This window comes from Chiloscyllium punctatum, chromosome 4, assembly GCF_047496795.1.
Source record: "Chiloscyllium punctatum isolate Juve2018m chromosome 4, sChiPun1.3, whole genome shotgun sequence".
NCBI classification, from domain to species: Eukaryota; Metazoa; Chordata; class Chondrichthyes; order Orectolobiformes; family Hemiscylliidae; genus Chiloscyllium; species Chiloscyllium punctatum.
The window spans coordinates 53,512,248-53,525,771 of NC_092742.1; positions in this window are offsets into that span (position 1 = coordinate 53,512,248).

The window sequence follows — 13,524 nt, forward strand, 5'->3', positions numbered from 1 at the left end:
GTTTTGGTGCTTCTTCAGGATAAACAATTCACTTCTAAGTCCATGCTATATTCCTGCAGGGTAGCTGGGAACTGTGTTGCTATCAAACACCAAGCACAGAGTATGTAAAATGAAACTATTTTCCACATTTGTCACCTGAGTTACCTGTTATTTAGTCATTATAAAGTTGTCCTGTGTTTCCCATGGGGTGAAATAGTGCAGAACAATGAAGAGCTGGGAATGATTACAAGGCAGTAATCTAATCAAGAGGTTCAGGTGACCTCCTGAGAAACAGGGATTCAATTACAACCTTGGAATCTGCTTTCATTTATAAAGTATATAGTTTTAATATTACACGGGGTTTTAATTATGTTTTTGACAGCTTTTGTGCCAGCAGAGGATCTTACTTCAGATGCCAACCATCAGTGAAAGGTATATTTCTCAGGAAAGAAAATCAGCCATTATGATATTCATGAGGTTTACTGAAAGATAAACTGTAAGAGGAAGTTCTCTATATACAGTTGTGGAAAATTTATCAGCTCACCAAAGCAAAGAGATTAAACCCTTAGATTGATCTGGTGATGCTATTAGTATAAGAAACATATGAATTGTTTGTCTGTTTCCCCGATGGGTTAGTTAGTGCAGCTGTTGTCCGATAGTTACGAGGCAAATGGAACAAGTCCAGAGTCAATCTTCATTTTTCTGAACCATGTCTTTTCCATGAATTGATGAGCTCAAACTTGAGAGGACAAGTAAAAGAATATATACATCAGTGAGAATGTAACTCACCCTGCCCTGTCTCCTCTGATTTCACTACTCTCTGTCCTTCCTCGCCTTCTAACTCCATTTGAGCTCTTGCATTCAAATTCAAGCCAGTGCTTTGAGATTACCATCTATACAAGTCAAAGGCTGATGTTGTTAGGGTAACATATGAACAAGGTTGGATAATGTTAGCCATTGTTTGATGGAATGGAGCATAAAGATAGGAGAGTCTTACTACAACTGTACAATGCAGTAATGAGACCACATCTAGAATACCATGCATTTCTGACTTACTTATTTAAGGAGGAATCCACTTGCATTAGAGACAGTTCTGCAAAGGTTCATTTGGCTGATTCCTGGAAGGAAGGCATTGTTTTATGAGGAAAAATCGAACAATCCGTATTCATTAGAGTCTAGAAGAGTGAAAGGGTACTGTTGTTGAAACATCAGGATGCCAAGGGGCTTGACAGGATGAATGCTGACAAGATATTCACCCACATGAGGGTATAGAGTCATAGGGTCATAGAGATGTACAAGTATCTAAAATCAGGAGACACAGTTTCAAAATTAGGGGTCTCCCATTTAAAATGGTGATTGAAATAACTCCACAAGGCCAGTATGACAGCACCAAGTCACCCTTTATTTACATGGCACTGATCCAGCTAGCTCAGAGCCAGTTCATAGAGAGCAGAACCCCACACACTCCTGTTTATATCTGTCAGCCAGTGTTCCCTGATTGGACCATATTAACACCCCAATCAGGGAACTCAAATTCTATGAGGTCCACCTTGCTGACTTCGTTACAATCCCTCAAGTGATGAGGAGGAATTTCTTCTGTTAGAGTGTCATTGAATTTTGGAATTCCCTTCCCTAGACAGCAATGGACTTTGGGTCATTTAACATGTTCAAGATTGAGTTAGTCAGAATTTTAATTGACAAGGGAATGAAGCATCATGGAGGGGAGCAGGAACAACAGTGAAGTCAAGGCCATAAATCAAATTAGCCATGATCATACTGAATGGCCACCATATGGCCTACTTCAACGTCATGTTCTTATAATCACAAAGCCTCTCTAATTTTCATTGGTCATATATAAAGCTGATAAATATAATTGGTGACAAAGCTGTCACTGAACCCATCATTGTATTTATTGTATTCTCTCTAACACCATTTGCTTTACATCTGCCTCAAGTCACTTGAAATTGAGATTTTGGTTTTCCAACTGCTTCACCTTTGAACTTCCACAAACAACTGTTGATTTCAACCTCTCTATATCCAAATTGTAACGCCTGTAATCTCTCCGAACCTGGTTATCTCTGCTGAAATAGCTCAATTACCTCTTCTCTGTGTACAACAAGTTCAGATTTGAATCCCTGCTGGTGGTTTAATCATCCAACATCAAGCCTGGTTGGACCACTGCATGGGAATACTATTGCCACCCAGTTCCTTCTATGGTATATACTATCCTAACTCAGACATACGTCATTGTTTCTTCCTTATTTCTGGATAAAAGTCCAGGAAGTCCCTATCTAAAAGCATTGTTGGAGCACTTGATTACAGCACACAGACTGCAGAGTATTAACAGTATTGTCAGATAACAATAAGTACTGACCTTGTCAGTAAGACTGACACTGCAAGAATGAAGAAAAGCAAATGACCAGTTTCTCATGAATTCTCTTCCTCATTTGAACTTGATGTGGAGGAGCCGATGTTGGACTGAGGTGAACAAATTTAAAAGTCACACAACACCAGGTTTTAATCCAGCAGGTTTATTTGGAAGTACTAGCGTTCGGAGCACTGCTCCTTCATCAGGTAGCTGATGAAAAAGCAACGCTCCGAAAGCTAGTGCTTCCAAATAAACCTGTTGAACAATAACCTGATGTTGCATAATTTGAACTTGTTAAGGCCTCCAAACAGAATATTCAATCTCACCTCTTTTCATGGACTAAATATTAACAATTGCCAACACTATAATCTCCTTTCTGTCCTGTTACCCTGATGTGCTTACGCAAGGTATGATTTGTGCGGTTGACATGCAAAACAATACTTTTCAGTGTATCTTAGTACATGTAACAATCATAAGTCAAATAAAATCAAATCCAAACAAATGTGGAATGCAGCAAGATGGGGATGACCTTGATTTGGAACAGAAAGTTTTAACCATCCAGGAAATGTCTATTTGAATAGGTCATGTGCACTCTGTGAATTTTGCAAGATTTATTCATTTCGGTTTTTAAAACATTAGTTCACGAGTTGCAGGCATTGCTGGCTGGCCCAGCATTTATCACCCATTCATAGTTGCCTTTGAGAAGCTAGTGGGAAGCTACCTTTTGGAATGCTGCAGTCCATTTGCTGCAGGTAGACCCACAATGGTGTAAGGGAGTAAGTTCCATGATTTTGATCCAGTGACACTGAAGGAAGGGTAACATAGTTCCAAGTCAAGAATTAGGCTGCAAACATCAGCAGTGTGGATTCATTATGTGTACTGATATTGCCAGGTTGGTTATACTGTGACCACGTCTTAGGAAGTGATGTTACACCACTACAAATCATTGGTCAGACTCACATTTGGAGTATTGGGTTCAGTTCTAGGCACTTCATTTAAGGAAAGACATTAAAGCCCAAGAGACAGTTTGAAAGAGATTTACCGGAATGATACCAGGAATGAGGGATGTTAGATTCAAGGAAAAGTATGATAAATTGGGCGTATTCTCCTTGAAGCAGAGAAGATTAAGAAATGACCTTATTGAGGTGCTCAAAATTATTTTAAAAATTTGACAGGCTAAAGAAGGATATTCTGCTTCCACTAATTGGTATGTCAGTAACTACGGACCACAATTTCAAGATTGTCAGGAAAAGAACTCGGAGTGAGATGAGGAGAAACATCTGTATTTGGAGAGTTGTTAGACTTTGGAATGTGCTGCCTGGGAGAGTGGGGGAGACAGATTCTATAGGACGTTTCAAGTTGAAAGTGATGAATTTAGAGGGCTACACAGTTAGCTTTGGATAATGGGACTAGCTTGGTTAGCTGTTCAGGAGTCAGCACAGGCTCAATAGACTGAATGGCTTCCTCTATAATGTAAAATTCTATAAGAATCAATTAGTATCGGAGAAAGTACAACTTAAGTTTGGAAAAATGATACCTGGACTTCAGGGGTTAAGTTATGAGGAGAGATTATGCAAATTAGGCCTGTTTTCTCCAGAATTTAAAAGGTTAAGATGTGACAGAAGTCTTCAAGGGACTAATAGGAAATGACAGGGGATATAAAGATAAATTGTTTACATTGGCTGGAGATTCTAGGACTGGCTGGTATTGTCTAAATATTCGGGCCAGACAGTTTAGGAGAGGTGTTAGTAAGCATGTCTGCACACAAGGGCTGGCAGATGTTTCGAACTCTCTCCCACAAAGGGCAGTTGATGCTGGATCAATTGTTAGTTTTAAATCTGAGATAAATAATTTTTTTGTGAAACAAAGGTATAAAGGGATATAGGCCATAGGCAGGTCTATAGAGTTAGGCCACAGTTCAGCCAAGGTCTCAATGAAAAGCAGAACAGGCATGAATGGCTGAATGACCTTCTCTTATTCCTATGTTCCTCCGTTCCTCTAATTTAGAATTGCAACCAGCTCGCAGCACCCCAGGAAAGAAACATTAGCATTCTTAGTGCAGACTCATCAGAATCATACCAAAACTAGAGGGGTTAGATTATGTGTACAGTTATCACAGGTCAATGCGACAAAGCTTAAACTTGCTGGAGATACTAGAAAGCTTCCTGATGAAGGGTTGGCCCTGAAATGTCAACTCTCTTGCTCCTCGGATGCTGCCTGACCTGCTGTACTTTTTCCATCGCCACACTTTATCGATATTAGAAAGCATTAACATGCAACTCTAACTCAACATGTGTTGGACCACTGAAGGAAGACACAAAGAAAACCTGAAGAGAGGATATGATATTACAAAAGAAATATGTTAGAAGCATGTAGATTGCAGCTCAAAATAGGCACAAGGTGAAATGAGCTTAATTCTGTCACTGAGTACAGTGGTAACTGTAGACTCTAGAAGAAGGAAGCATTGCAAACCTCAATTTATCCTGGTCGTGAGTGAGTTAAACATTTTTCTTACTGATGACCTTTTTGTCTTCCTGCTGACAATCTTACAATGCAAATTGGGGATCCAAAGTGGTTCAGCATAACCAGTCACCTCAAACTAGTGAGAAGATTTGACATAGACTGCCTAGAGATTTAGTTAAACTTAACTGGATTTCCTTCCTGCTTTAAAATTGGTTTCTCATGAGAGATAAGCAGAGAATGTCCCTTTGATAAAACAAATAGATAACGTGTGGAATGGTAATGCTGATGCAAGCAGGTTATTTTACTTGGACTATGAGCACAGTACTACAAGAGTAAGACCAAAATTAACGAGCCTCAAGCAAGCCTTGAGATTAAAAGGAGTTTTTTTTTCCCATGGAGCTGTAAGTTTCTGAAACAGCAAAAAAAATGTTATGACTGTTAATTAACTCTTTGAAAAAAGGAACTGAATGAACAAATGGTAAGGAATGGAATTTAAGTTTACAAGTATAAATACAGTTGGAGCTAATTGAATGTTATTTGCAACACAATAGCTTCTCAGATGCTACCAAATAGAAATGTCACTTTCTAGGAAGACAGTGAACCTAGGATGTTGGATGGGAGAGCACAATGATATTTTGGAGTTTCATTTGATTTTCCTGGTTTGAGGAGAGAAGTCAGGAAGAAACATCTCAAAACTGTACCTCAGAGGGTTAGCTGCATGGAATCCAACCCACATTTGAATTTGGTCTGTGGAACAACAATCTTTATTTGGTAAAACATCATCTTTCATGTCCAATGTTTTCTTATGTCCTCAGTAAACCTTTTGAAGAAGAGCACTAAGAGCTGTACCTGGGAATATCAGTGAGTTCCACGTGTTCAGCAGCTCAATGTTGAAGTTAAATATGTAACCTCCAGTACACGCACATGTGACACAATGGGATCCTGGCTGACAATCCAAAACTGGTTGGTGGCATTAACTCCTTACACATCCAGGATTATCTGACAAATGGTGCCCAAATGCAGAACCATATTTCTTCTTAGACACTGTGCTGTGAGTTTTCACAATGATCTGTGATCTCGCACCTTGCCAAAAGCCTTCTGGAAACCCAAGTACGGTATGTCTAATGCTTTCTTTTTATCCACAGCACATTACTCCTTCAAAGAAGTCTAATAAATTTGTTAAACATCATCTTGCTTTGTCAAAACCATCCTGATTCTTTCTGATTATTTTGAGGCTTTCACAGTGCTCAGCTATAATCTCTTTAACAATCGATAGTCACCTTCTCTATGACAGACCTCCAGAAAACTAGCCTATAATGTTTTTGTTTCCTGCCTCTTTCCCTCCTTGAATAGATATTTGCTATTTTCCAGTCTGATGGATCATTTCCTGAACATAAACAAATTTTGAAAAATTAGCACCGACACATTTACTACCTTATTAGTCATGAAACCTAAGGACAGAATTAATCTGGACCTGGAGACCTGTCAACCCACACTGCATCAGTTTGTTTCATAACACCTCCTTCACAACTGTAATTTCATTGAGTTCCTCTTTCTCTTCCATCTCCTGATTTATAGCTATTACTGTTACTGTGTAGTGAAGACATTTGTTAATTTTATTTGCCATTTCATTATTATCGACTACTAATTCCTGATTCTCATACTAGAGGATGAACTCTCATTTTATTCCTTTCTAAATGCCAATGGAAATTCTTGCTATCGATTTTTACATTTATAGCAAGTTTCCTCTCATAAACTTAATTTCTTTGTCCTGGCTCACCTTTTAGTCATTATCTGTGGTTCTCTATATTCTGACCAATCATCTGCCTTGGCAGTCTTTTCTGCAGAGTTATATGCTTTTTCCTTAAGTTTTGTGCTTTCCCTAAATTCCTTACTTAACCACAGATGGCTGTTCCTCCCTTTTCTTTATACTAGAAATCTGTAGTGAATTTATATATCAGAGTAACTTGCTAAACCATCTTAGAGGGCAGTTAAGAGTCAATCAATTTGCTGTGGTGGCAGCAATTACATGTAGATTATACAGGGAAAGACAGAAGATCCTGCACACTTTGAAGGACATTAGTGAACATGCTAGAATCTGTTTTTATAACAATCTTGTGGTTTCATTATTATTATTAATGAGACAAGTATTTTATTATAGTTCCATTAATTAATTGAATTTGAATTCTGCCAGCTGGTAGAATTTTAACTATCTCTCCTTAGCATTTCTCTGGGCAACTGAATTATTAATTCAGTGACATTACCACTGTATTACTGTTTTTCCGATATCTGTAATTGTGTGAGTAAATGTTTACTAAAATATGAAAAGATTAACCACTGTGCTTTCTGAAGAATAATGTGGCCATTATCCCTGGTCTTATTTGATTATGTCTTTATGATCCAGAATTTTTTAGAATAGGACAACTCATGATGCAGTTTGTTAGTTAGATATCTTTCCCACAGTTTAGTGCGATTTTGTCATGTGCTCCAAGTGTAAGCTCATAAATGCACCATGAGGAAAATGAGACATCTACGACCTTAGTGAAAGATAAAACTCTAACACTCTATCCCCTTAGCCAATCTGATTTAAGGATTAGAGTAAAAATAGAGAAGCCACAGAAATAGCAATATGATGAATCAGGGAGAAATAAGGGTCAGAAAGTCAAATAAAGAGAGGGAATGGAAGGTTTGGATTAAGAAAGATAAAAAAAAGTACACAAGAGAAAAGAAAGACAGAAACAAAATCACATTTTAAAAATCATTAAAATCTTTGTGTAGGAATGATAGTGCACGGTTTTAGGCATTTCCTTTTTGAGTTGGAATTTGAATACTATTGCAGAAGTGTAAATTGCATTGTTACAAATAACTTGCATTTTTAAGAACCTGCTTTAACTTTATTTGGTGTGCTTAATTATAAATTAATGAATAATTATCGCAATCTAGTGAAAATCAGAAAGTGGTTGAGGGTGAACCGAGTTTATCAATATAAAGATGGAAATTATTCCCTAATTTACGGTGGTTTGCAACTTACAATTATCTCTCTTCTTTGCTACAAATAGGTCTGCATTAATAACAGTACACACAATGAAATTGACAATTATTTTATCAGCAAAGGTCTCTCCCAAATATTACCGCTAGTAACCTAATATTAATTGCACATATTTATCATTGTTTTAAGCTTTAGTGTCAAACGGAGATTGGGAACCTCTGGCCTGTGGGTCAATCTGGATTAGTGGTGCTGGAAGAGCACAGCAGTTCAGGCAGCATCCAAGTAGCTGCGAAATTGACGTTTCGGGCAAAAGCCCTTCATCAGGAATAAAGGCAGTGAGCCTGAAGCGTGGAGAGATAAGCTAGAGGAGGGTGGGGGTGGGGAGAAAGTAGCATAGAGTACAATGGGTGAGTGGGGGAGGGGATGAAGGTGATAGGTCAGGGAGGAGAGGGTGGAGTGGATAGGTGGAAAAGGAGATAGGCAGGTAGGACAAGTTCGGACAAGTCATGGGGTCAGTTACTGAGCTGGAAGTTTAGAACTAGGGTGAGGTGGGGGAAGGGGAAATGAGGAAACTGTTGAAGGCGTTCTGTCCTTGTTACAGTTGGAGGGGTGGGGTCTGAGGGCGGGGGTGTGGGATGTGGACGAGATGCATTGAAGGGCATCTTTAACCACGTGGGACGGGAAATTGCGGTCTCTAAAGAAGGAGGCCATCTGGTGTGTTCTGTGGTAGAATTGGTCCTCCTGGGAGCAGATCCGGCGGAGGTGGAGGAATTGGGAATACGGGATGGCATTTTTGCAAGAGGTAGGGTGGGAAGAGGTGTAATCCAGGTAGCTGTGGGAGTCGGGGGGGGGTTTGTAAAAAATGTCAGTGTCAAGTCGGTCGTCATTGATAGAGATGGAGAGGTCCAGGAAGGGGAGGGAGGTGTCAGAGATGGTCCAGGTAAATTTAAGGTCAGGGTGGAATGTGTTGGTGAAGTTGATGAATTGCTCAACCTCCTCGCAGGAGCACGAGGTGGCGCCAATGCAGTCATCAATGTAGCGGAGGAAGAGGTGGGGAGTGGTGCCGGTGTAATTACGGAAGATCAACTGCTCTACGTAGCCAACAAAGAGACAGGCATAGCTGGGGTCCATACGTGTGCCCATGGCTACCTCTTTGGTCTGGAGGAAGTGAGTTCCATCACAGAACACATCAGATGGCCTCCTTCTTTAGAGACCGCAATTTCCCTTCCCATGTGGTTAAAGATGCCCTCCAACGCATCTCGTCCACATCCCGCACCTCCGCCCTCAGAACCCACCCCTCCAACTGTAACAAGGACAGAACGCCCCTGGTGCTCACCTTCCACCCTACCAACCTTCGCATAAACCAAATCATCCACCGACATTTCCGCCACCTCCAAACAGACCCCACCACCAGGGATATATTTCCCTCTCCACCCCTTTCCACCTTCTGCAAAGACCGTTCCCTCCACGACTACCTGGTCAGGTCCACGCCCCCCTACTACCCACCCTTCCATCCTGGCACTTTCCCCTGCCACCACAGGAACTGTAAAACCTGCGCCCACACCTCCTCCCTCAACTCTATCCAAGGCCCTAAAGGTGCCTTCCACATCCATCAAAGTTTTACTTGCACATCCACTAATATCATTTATTGTATCCGTTGCTCCCGATGCGGTCTCCTCTACATTGGGGAAACTGGGCGCCTCCTAGCAGAGCACTTTAGGGAACATCTCCGGGACACCCGCACCAATCAACCACACTGCCCCGTGGCCCAACATTTCAATTCCCCCTCCCACTCTGCTGAGGACATGGAGGTCCTGGGCCTCCTTCACTGCCGCTCCCTTACCACCAGACGCCTGGAGGAAGAACGCCTCATCTTCTGCCTCGGAACACTTCAACCCCAGGGCATCAATGTGGACTTCAACAGTTTCCTAATTTCCCCTTCCCCCACCTCACCCTAGTTCCAAACTTCCAGCTCAGCACTGTCCCTATGATTTGTCCGGACTTGTCCTACCTGCCTATCTCCTTTTCCACCTATCCACTCCACCCTCTCCTCCCTGACCTATCACCTTCATCCCCTCCCCCACTCACCCATTGTACTCTATGCTACTTTGTCCCCACCCCCACCCTCCTCTAGCTCATCTCTCCACGCTTCAGGCTCACTGCCTTTATTCCTGATGAAGGGCTTTTGCCCGAAACGTCGATTTCGCTGCTCGTTGGATGCTGCCTGAACTGCTGTGCTCTTCCAGCACCACTAATCCAGAATCTGGTTTCCAGCATCTGCAGTCATTGTTTTTACCTCTGTGGGTCAATCTGGCCTGTTGCTAGATTTAATCCAGTCCAGCAGCCCTCTGGAAGATCACTGAGCAAACATTTGCCACAAAGAAGCATTCAACCTCAGAGCACAAGCAGGACTCCTGCACATCAGGGAGAGGACCTTGAGAAGACATACACCAAGCGCAAAGAGCAGTGTGAAAGCAGATCAGAGGGAGGAGCTTGTGAGTTTGAGATCCATGAGCAAAAGACAACGTGCAAGTGTACATCAAAGGAGAGCCGCCTGGAAGGCTGGGATCCATTACCCAATGCAGAGGCCAAGCCTTTGGAGGAGAGCAGTCCATGAGTGTGTGAGTCACCAGCAGAGACGGTGTCAGAAGACCTACCACAGATCAAGCACAAAAACGGCCACCTGCAACCAAAGTGGAAAACTGGATGTGGGGTGTTGTGTTTTAATGAAAAATGGACAACTGACTTTTTTTGTGGAGATGAAATACATGTGCCTGATTTAGTGGCACCAAAAAAAAATCCAAGGTGGAAGGACATTACACCACAGTGCATATTAAATGGAGAAAATTTCTCAAGGGCAGGTGCGTGAAGACAAAATCAGTGTGCACTTGGAAAGAATTTGGACGCGCAGCAAGCAAATTTCATAAGACCAAGAAAGGGGATGGACGGTGTTACACAAGCCAGTTATGTGGTGAATGAACTCATCACAAAAAAACCTAGGCCTCATTTGGAGGGAGAGTGTGTGAAGCAGTGCATCATTGTGACTGCAGCTTCACTGGCTCCAGAGAAACTGAAACATTGTTTCAGCATGCGAGCTTGTCTCACAGGAACATGTCAGATCAAATTATTGAAATGGCTCAGGACACTGAAAAGTCTCTGAAAGGTTCTGCAGCTGATTTCAAATTCTACTCTCTAGTTATTGATGAGACAACAGAACAGAACAAATACAGGCTAATGGATGACTTTGTGCAGCAAATAACAGCAGATTCTGAAGTTCGAACGGATTTGCTTTTTCTGGTAGCAAGGGATGATACCACCAAAGGGGAAGATATTTTTGAGAGGCTTGTATCGGCTGGGCACAGACCTCATTTGAAAAAAATACATGATCTTACTACTGATAGTGCTCCAGCCATTTTCGGATCTAAGAAAAGATTAGATGCTACACTCAAGAAAGAAATGGACAACGTCAATCTTAATCTGAGTGAGTTAATTGTATACCACTGCATTATTCATCAAGAGAATCTGTGCATGCAGCTCTTGAGGCTGAGCAATGTAACGTTGAAAGTAGTATCAAGCATTAATTTTGTTAAAAGTAGAGGTTTAAGCAGCTGTCAGTTCGAAGAGTTACTGAAAGTCCTTAAATCAGATTACAGGGATTCAGTTCACTAGTATGAAGTAAGATGGCTCAGGGGGGAGTATGCTAATGTGGTTTTATGAACTGGGGGACTGAAAGAAAATTTTCATCGAAGCAAATGGAGGAACTGTGGCTGTGCGGATTAAACCCCGTCGAATTTATGCAGTGCCTGACTGAGCTGTTTCATTGCCATTCAATATTGAAGGTGCTGATGTACCTGAAAACCTTCCACTTAAAGGCAAAGAACTGTGAAATGACCATGAATTGAAGGTCAAATACAGTAACCTCCTGGAGCTAGAATTCTGCAGCCTCCTTCTAGGTGTTGCTAACTCCCAAATTTGAGGGGGCACGTGCTAAATCTTGCATTGCTATTTGGAGCAACACACTCCTGTGGGCAATTCTTTTCAGAGCTTTCTTTTAGCGAAGAACCATCTGTAATCCCGATTAACAGGCATAAATTTGGAACAACAGTTGTAAGGAGCAATGTCTTCATTGTCAGCAGACATTGGAAGGCTCATGAAGGCAAAACAATCTCAATCATTGCATTGAAACAGTGGTGAATTGAATGTTTCAGATTTCTCTCTTAAAAATCTAAATTGAGCTGTTCTCCCTGGTGTGTGTTCCTCGATTGATTTTGTCCATGTGTCTCGGGCCCTCGATGAGAGAAAGATCCTCAACCTGCTTTGGTCTGTTAGAAGTGACATACAAATGGTTAACACCACATTTTTATATAGATTTGTTGTCATCAGAAAACTATTAACTCTGAACAGAAATATTGCCTGGAAAGAATGTCTCAAAGTGTAACGTTGACTTAGTCCTTGATCCAAAGTATTAATTGATTAAGTAACTCAGGAACAATTACTTACAATTGACATCATTGTAAGTTTAGCACAGAATTGAATATGCTAGTGACAAAGGGATGAAGTTTGTGACAGCAGCTGACAATGTTGGTTTCAAATATCCAGGTGGCTTAAATGGAAGAAATTACATCTTATTCAAGATTAGATATCAGACATACAGACTGATATTACATATGTAAAATGGTCACATGTCAGTGGATTGAAACAAAATGCCAAAAGTTCTCAGCAGGTCAGGGAGCACTTACGTTAGGAGAAACGGAATTAATGTTTCAATTTGATGATCTTGCATTAGAATTAGAAAATATTAGAGCTACCCAATACATATTAAACAAGTTTAGAGTGTGAAAAATCATTAACTAACCTGAAAGTAGTTGATAATCCCTTAAGATTCTTCCTGAAGCAAAATGTATGCTCATCTGGGAGAGGTTTAGGAAGAATAGTCATTGGAGCATCGAGACACTGTTGGAGTGAAGACAGTGTTGGATGTACATTCCCAGCACCACTAACCAAATCCAAATGGCATCTGGAGCAGTCGTACCAGAAGTATGTGCAGGGGCATGGATGCCATTTTATAACTGGCAGCTGTAGCACTAAAAAAATCTGTCAGATACTGTGCAATCAAAATTTATAGCCAATTTGATACTCAGTGTATAGTAGATGTTTAACAATCATAGGTGCGACACAGAAGAAGGCCAGTCAACCCATTGATCTGTGCTGCCTCACTCCTCTACTCATATAACAATTTCTATATTAGCTGCACAATAATCCTGAATTAAAGTGATTTCCGTATCTTATACATATTTGGATGTACCTGTGCTCTATTTTACAAAAGTTCAGTGCCATGAAATATAGCAATGCAAAGACCATGAAGCAGGGATCAGACCAAGTGTCAGATCACCTCATGGTTCAAGGTGAGGCCTATTCCAGGACATAAAAAGGTTGAGTCTCGAATTTCAGTGTGTGTTATATTCCAGAAGAGATACTAAGCTGTTGGAAACTCTCCACTAAAAGCAAAATGCTGCAGATGTTGGAAATCTGAAGCAAACACAGAAGGTGTTGGCGGAAGTCAGCAAGTATGGCAGAGGTAAGTGGAGTTAACATTCCAAGCTTGCAATAATTCTTTTTCAGAACATGAGGACTCGAAACATCAAATCTGTTTTTCTCACTCCACAGATGCTGCCAGACCTGCTGAATTTCTTCTGCATTTTCTGTGTTTGTTTGAAGTAAAATC